Source organism: Nanorana parkeri, unplaced genomic scaffold (genome assembly GCF_000935625.1).
Source record: "Nanorana parkeri isolate BGI_ZX_2015 unplaced genomic scaffold, ASM93562v1 scaffold416, whole genome shotgun sequence".
Classification (NCBI taxonomy): domain Eukaryota; kingdom Metazoa; phylum Chordata; class Amphibia; order Anura; family Dicroglossidae; genus Nanorana; species Nanorana parkeri.
This window is the reverse complement of record NW_017306684.1, coordinates 959689-967220: the sequence shown is the minus strand read 5'-3', so window position 1 is coordinate 967220 and position 7532 is coordinate 959689.

The following is a 7532-nucleotide window of genomic DNA, read 5'->3' as shown; positions in this document are numbered from 1 at the left end:
TAATAATAAAATGTATCATCTTATTATTATTATTATTATTATTATTTTATGCCCTTAAAAATACTTAACAAGTTTGTCTACAAACTATTATAATCATCAGTAATGGAAATAAACTTTTAGGTTTGTTTTGTTATTATTTAAAGCATAAATTATAACTTTACTGTAATATCAAGTGTTAAATTCTAAACTGATTGTATTATATTTCTGTTATGCATTTGTTGGCAAATCAACAGAATAATAATGGCACTGGGAAATAGTGTAAAAAATAATGTATTGAGTCTCATTGTCCCATACAAAGCCCAGGGCAACCAATCAAGACAAACCTCTAGACAAGGGACATGTTATGTTACATAGCTCATTAGATAACCAGAGTCTAACAAGCCCCATTGCTGTGAATAATTATCTACAGTTCATTAAAATTAAATGGAAAAAAATGTAATGTTGAATATTCCCTTAATGATTCATTTGTTTCCTCTGAACAAAATAGATTGAAATTAAGAAAAGTTTTACCAACACCATAATATTGTATTAGATGACAATATATACAAAACCTAATAAACATTATAACTATATAAAGTATCCTAGTTGCCCAATCTGTGTAAAAAAAATAGGTGTATTCCGTAATATTAATACATTATTGGCAAATGCTGATTCTGAATGAGTTATCCTAACTTCCTAATTAATTCCATCAGGGAATCTTCATACAGTAAAAATAATGAACTCTAATTATGTCATGTCTCATATCATCATTAACTTTACTAACAAGCTGATGAAGTAATCAGTTATTTGTAACCATGTAATGTTTCCACAGAGAAAATATAGAACAGATCTAAGACAAGATACAATAGGAAATTAAGTTAACTGTTTATTTTGAAAACACATGAAAAGTAACAAAATAATGAATAAACTTTTATTGTTTATACATGTCAGATATATAGATAGATGGAATGATAGATAGATGGAATGATAGATAGATGGGATGATAGATAGATGGGATGATAGATAGATAGATAGATAGATAGATAGATAGATAGATAGATAGATAGATAGTTCTACTTACATTAAAAATATTTTAAATAAATAAAAAATAAATGTCATGAAAATGTAAATATAATTGCTTTTAATTCATGCAAACTTAAAAAATAGATACATTTTAAAATAAAAAATAAAAATGTAATTATTATTTTTTTAATTAACTAACTATCTTCATTTTTACAGGTTTTGTTAGTGACAAAATGAATCTGTCTAAAGACAAGTGGAAAGTGGGGAGCTTGAAAAAAAGGGGGTTTTATTTTTAAGGAACATTTTTTTACAGTGCCCATTTTACTAGTTAAATGTAAATAAGTGGATCATGTTTTTTGATTTGGCATTTGACCAAGATCAGGTCAGTTTGTAGCAAATGCATGTTTGCTGTACTCAGTGAGAAATCATATCTTCTTGGTTAGGAAGAGTAGATACAGTATGTCACCAGCACACCAAGGTCAAATGTCCAAAATTGTCTTTCTTGATGTGTGTACTGTACATCTTGTCATGGAAAGGCAACTCTTCGGGGCCACTTCGGGTCTCTTAGGGTCCCCTCATCTGGCAGAGTGGAAACATTTGTGTTATTATTTTGTACATTTTTCTTGTTTTTTTTCCAAATAAAAGGATTTTTTCAAAAGTCTGGACTTTTTATTTACAATTTAATGTAACCCTTTAGTGAATAGGTAGGGGTACAAGTATCCCTTACTCAATCACAAGGGGGAGGTGGCATCTGGGTGCCTCTTTATTAAAAGGGTTCCCTGATGTGAATAAGCCCCCTGTCCGCACCCCCACAACCAACAATGCCCTTGTCCCCATTGGCATGGGGACAAGGTGCTTTTCGAGGGGCGACCCTGGAAAAGCACCCTCCCCGTGGCCTGGTAAGGCGCAGGGAGGGGGGGGGCGCTCGCTTGTCCCCCTCCTTTCCGGCCCTGCCAGGCCTATGCTCGGATCAAGGGTCTGGTGTGGCATTTTAGGATGGACCCTACGTTCCCCCCATTTTTGGGGGTGCAGTTCCTCTTTAAAGTTCCTACCAGACCTTCAGGGTCTGGTATGACTTTTGGGGGAACCCTATGCTTTTTAAAAAAAAAAAATGGTCCCTCCTAATATTCCTACCAGACCTAAAGGGTCTGGTATGACTTTTGGGGGAACCCTATGCTTTTTAAAAAAAAAAAATGGTCCCTCCTAATATTCCTACCAGACCTAAAGGGCCTGTTATTGTTTGGGAGGGGGAACTGCACGCTTTAAGAATTAAAAAAAAAAGAAGTCATTTTGTGCTGCAGCAGGTTCTATACATCCTACAGATCCGTCACTTCACAGTCAGGTTAAGGGGACCCCCCAGGTACGCTATTTAAAAAGGAATTTTTCATTTTTATTGTTACCCTTCAAGTGATTGTAAAGTCATTGCTCCTTTAAAAACAGTATTTTTTAATAGTTTTTTTCTCATTGATTCCTGTCCCCCAGGGCAGTACCCGGATCCCCCATACACCTTTTATGGCCAATAACTTGCATATAAGCCCTCTTAAAGGGGACAATCATTTTTGAAAGTTCTACCCCCATAGACTTGCATTGAGATCGAGTTCGAATTTTATGTTTTTGGGTGTTCTAAAGTTCGAATTCGAACCAAACTCGGGCCTGTTTGGCCCATCACTAGGGGAGAGAGGGAGAGGGATCGCTGATGTGATTACTTATCCTGTCCTGATTCATTCCTATAAATGTGAGATGCCAAATTCACCCACTGCAATGACTACTCTGCAAAAATTCTCTGAAGGATGGGCATATAAGCACCTGGACTGTCAACTGGACCATTTCAATCCATTGACCTTCACTGAAAAATCAATGCAGTTGTCATTAGTAAATTTGCTGCGGTCATAGGAGCGTCCAAGAAATAATTTTTCGTCTTTTCCAGTTGTTGCCTATCATTGTAATCTTGCATCTCTGTCTAGTTCCATGGCTTGAAAAAAGGTCACCAAATTGGCAGTTGTTGTGAATGCTGCATTTTTTTTTATATTGTGCTGGATAAAGCAAAGAGCAACGGTCCAATGGGAGTGTGTTCTATGATCTTTAGTCAGGAGAAAAAAATATGCTACTTATTCCAGATTTTAAATTGTTGGCCAGGTAAACCACCACAATTCTCTATTCACAATCAAGACCGTCCGTCTTCCTTTCCTGACCAGTACATTTCAACAGCATGAAAGATATCATTACATAGTTACATATACATAGTTACATAGTATTTGAGGTTGAATAAAGACATGAGTCCAACCTATTGTGTGTGTGTGTGTGTATAGGTCCATGAGTGTTCTCATTCTTAAGAGTACCTGTACCCTTGTACATTTCGGTCTCCCAGGAAGTCGTCCAAGTCGTTACCGTTATCTTATGGATTACATAAATAGTTGGCTACTTGTGGTCAATTAACCACCACAAACATTCCAAGCACCAGCTATAGGGGTAAACTTTATTACTAGACATGTGCAGCCGCAAAAAAAGTGTTTAGTTTCAGATTTCGTATTTCCGAAATTGGATCCTGTATGTGTTTTGTTTTGGGATTCGGATCGGATTCTGAATTCGGACGAATTTCTGAAATTTGGGGTTTTGCGTGAACGGACGAATGTTCGTACGCACGTACGTAGCAGAATTGGCACAGTTGACATTTCTGGTTGCTGTGCTCTAGTCTTTACTATTAAAAGGGACCTTAAAATCCTTTTCTTAATTTTTTTTATCCGTTTAAACGTTGACGGTGCACGCACAGGAACATGGAGTAATGTTTTGTTTTTATCTTCACGTGCTATGAAATCCTCTTTTTGAAGTAATTATCGTAAATTTCTAATTTCGTTTCCATTAGGACGAAATTCGTACTGAATCCGAAATTCCAAATCTGAAATTTCGGATCCAGAAATTTCGGATTCGGATGCGGTACATTTCGGATGCTCCGAATCCACGAATTTCCAAAATGTCATCCGAATTTCGATTCGGAACGAAATGAAACGCACATGTCTATTTATTACTACTTTTCCAACCATATTTGAGGAACACTTTCTTTTTATTTGTTACATGTTCTCATTCACATAGCATAACTTAAAAAAAACTGCTTGCTTTCTACTTGCAAAAATGGCCACATGGCCATACAAGGTCAATTATGTCACAAGCGTTCCACCCCCTTGTTTACTGTTTTGCTGCTAAATGGATATACATTGATGCCCAACTACCAGGTTTGTATGAGTGTGGGTTCACACCAAACCCAAAGTCATCCTTACCATCCTCATCCTTAACAGTATAAGATTGTACCACAGAACATTGTGTGTTATTGAGGCAGCAAGTAACCTGTCCTTGCCAGGGCAGCAATTTATATATTGTTGCAGCAGGCTGATAAAAACGTCTGGGTCTAGCCAGGAGGGAAGAGATGTATATGCCAGGTTCAGGTGTTATACTAAAGGATGTCCTTTAGGGGGAAGTGCTGAGAGGGCTGGAGGTTTGGAGGTAACAAGCCCAGCTGGAGCTAGCTGGCTTGTTAAGACCTTTACAAGAACTCCCAGCCTCCTAAGAAGGGAGCCCCATCCTAGAACCAGACTGTGTGTCTGGTGGACTGGGGAGCAGATCGCCTGTGTGGCTAAAGACAAGCCTGTGTGGCAAGCCCTTTGAATACAGCCTGTGTGGCCAGTCGACATTTTTGTTTAAGGACCTACCTGAAGTCGGTGAGACTGAAAAATGTTTGTTTGTCTGACAGAAAACGGTACTTTATGTTTGAAAACCCCTGCGAGGGAACACCTGTATTGACTTTTCTCTTGAGTTGTGAGTTAATAAAAGTGGGCAAAGAAGCCCTTAAAGTGAAAAGCGAGTGGTGGTGTCCTTAATGTGCTGACGTTTGGAGCGAATCCTCACAATATGTACAATTCTGCAATCTCATTAGATGTGATAGCCCCTAAGAAACCCCTCAGATAGGTTTTGCAGCATTAATTTGTCACTATAGGCCAGGTTTATACTCTCATAGAAGGAGGTTTACATGTTTACTTAACAGTACTTGCAAAAATGGCCATGTGGCCATATAAGTTCAATGATGTTACCAGCATTCCACCCCTTTGTTTACGTGCGGCTGCTAAATCAACATTTTATTTTTGTGCAGTTTATTTACTCATTTTACTAGCTCCAAACAACAGCAAAACAAAAGAAACATGAAAATAAATCCTTGCCACTTTGGCGACTTACTATACACAGTTTTCCCTGACAAACGGCTAGGAACAACCTTGTGCTGCCCCAAACACCTATCTCCCTGATTAACAAAACTCTTGCCACGTAAGCTGTATCTTACCCTCTTGACAACCAGACTGTATCTTACACTTTTGCCACACAGGATGTATCTTCCCATCTTGCCACGCAGGCTGTGTCTTAAACTCTTGCCACACAGGCTGTGTCTTACACTCTTGCCACGCAGGTTGTATCTTCCCCTCTTCCCACATAGGCTGGTTCTTGTCACCATGCCACACAGGATGGTACTCATCAAGTTGCCACATAGGCTCGTCTTTTCCACACAGGCTGGTTTTCACCACACAGGTGATCCACTCCCCAGTCTGCCCAGACACACAGACTGGTTCCAGGGTGGAGCTACTCCCTTAGGAGGCTGGGAGATCTTGCAGATGCCATAATAAGCCAGCTTGCTTCAGCTGGGCTTGTTACCTCCAAGCCTAAAGGACAGCCTTTAGTATAACACCTGACTGTGGGACATACAACTCAATCCTGGCTAGACCCAGACGTTTTTCTCTGCCTGCTGCCACACTACATTCCCTAGCCATAAAGAGTGAATTTTTATGGTGGCTATATGTGATATACAGTAAATGGAAGTTCAATTCCATGGCCATTAATATAGAGTCAGCTCCAATTTTGTAGCTGTAATAGTCTCCATTCTCTGTGGAAAGCTTTCTGCAAGATTTTCCAGTGTGCCTGTGATAATTTGTGCCCATTCAACCAAAAGAGAATTTGCGAGGTAGGCACTGGTTTGACAAAAAGACCTGGCTGCCAATTGATGTTCCAATTCATTCCAACAGGTGTAAGAAAGTGACAGGTCTGTACTCAGGAATTTGCAGCATATGCAGATTTATTGTGAATAATCATAAACAGTCTCTTTCAATAGGGTGTTTTCTCCCTTTTAAACAAAACAGCTTCAGGCAGCAGTAACACAAAATAAAAAGGCCTACTCCAACTTAGGAGTCTAACCAACAGTAGTTTCCTTGACTACTTCCTACTGGAGCGGCTATTCCAGCTTCCAGTACCATAAAAAGAAGCATAAAGAAACACAGTCTTTAACATACAGTTTTTAGCCAGACCTTATCCCACAGGTATTCAGATGCTCTCCAGTCTGTGTGCAGCATGGCTCTCTCCCACTCTCTCTCTCTGAGCTCTCACTGCTACTATATCAGGTGCATGCTAATTAATAGAAAGAGGAGGTGTTCCTGTTGGGGCAATGCTTAACTCCGTCCTAGCCAGGGAAAGTTGCCCTTTTCAATCTCTCACTGATGTACACCAAGTCATATACCCTGTCACACAGGGTATGAAGCCAAAGTTCTGAGCAGACTACTCAAGTTCCTCCACACTGAATTTGTCAAACCATGCCTTTTTGGAGATGGCAATTTGCAAATTCATGCTGGACCATAAAATGGCCTTCCCCAAACTGTTTCTAAAAATGTGGAAGCTCACAATTATCTAAAATATTTTTTGTATTTAGCTAAAACAGTGACCTTCACTAAGATCACCACTGTAAATACTAGTTGGATATCCACAAACCTTTTGCCATATAGAGTAACTGCATATTTTGCTACAATAAAGTCCCTGAGTCAGATTTTAACATATCAAAGGCTTTCTTAAAATCAGTATTCCGGAAAGTGTATATGATAGGGTTAAGCAGTGGAGTAATTATGGTGTAAAACAGAGAGAGAACTTTGCCCAGAACACCCGATTTTCCTCTAGTGGGAAATAGATACACAATGGTTATAGTGCCAAAAAATATGGACACTACGGTTAAGTGAGAGCTGCAGGTGGTGAATGTTTTTTGTCTCCCTTTAATTGATGGAATTTTTAGGATGGTTAAAATAATATAGATATAAGATATAACAATAATGATAAAAGGAACCACAACAAAAAAAGAACCTATTACAGTGGTCTGAATATGAATCCATGATGAATCGGAGCAAGAAAGCTCAAGTATGGGTTGTATGTCACAGAAGAAGTGATCAATAATATTTGGTCCACAGAAGTATAGACTGCACAAGGATATGGAATCAAGCAACGTAATTTTAAAGCCCAGCAGCCAAATGATTAGCACTGATTTTATGCAAAACGTTGGGTTTATTATAGAACTATAATGCAAGGGCTTGCAGATGGCCAAATACCGATCATAAGACATTACTGTCAGTAGAAGGCACTCGGAAATGCCAGCATTTGCAAAGAAGGAAAACTGGCAGACACATCCAGTAAGAGACATGGTGCATCCATCGTACAGTATAATATGAAGGAGGTTG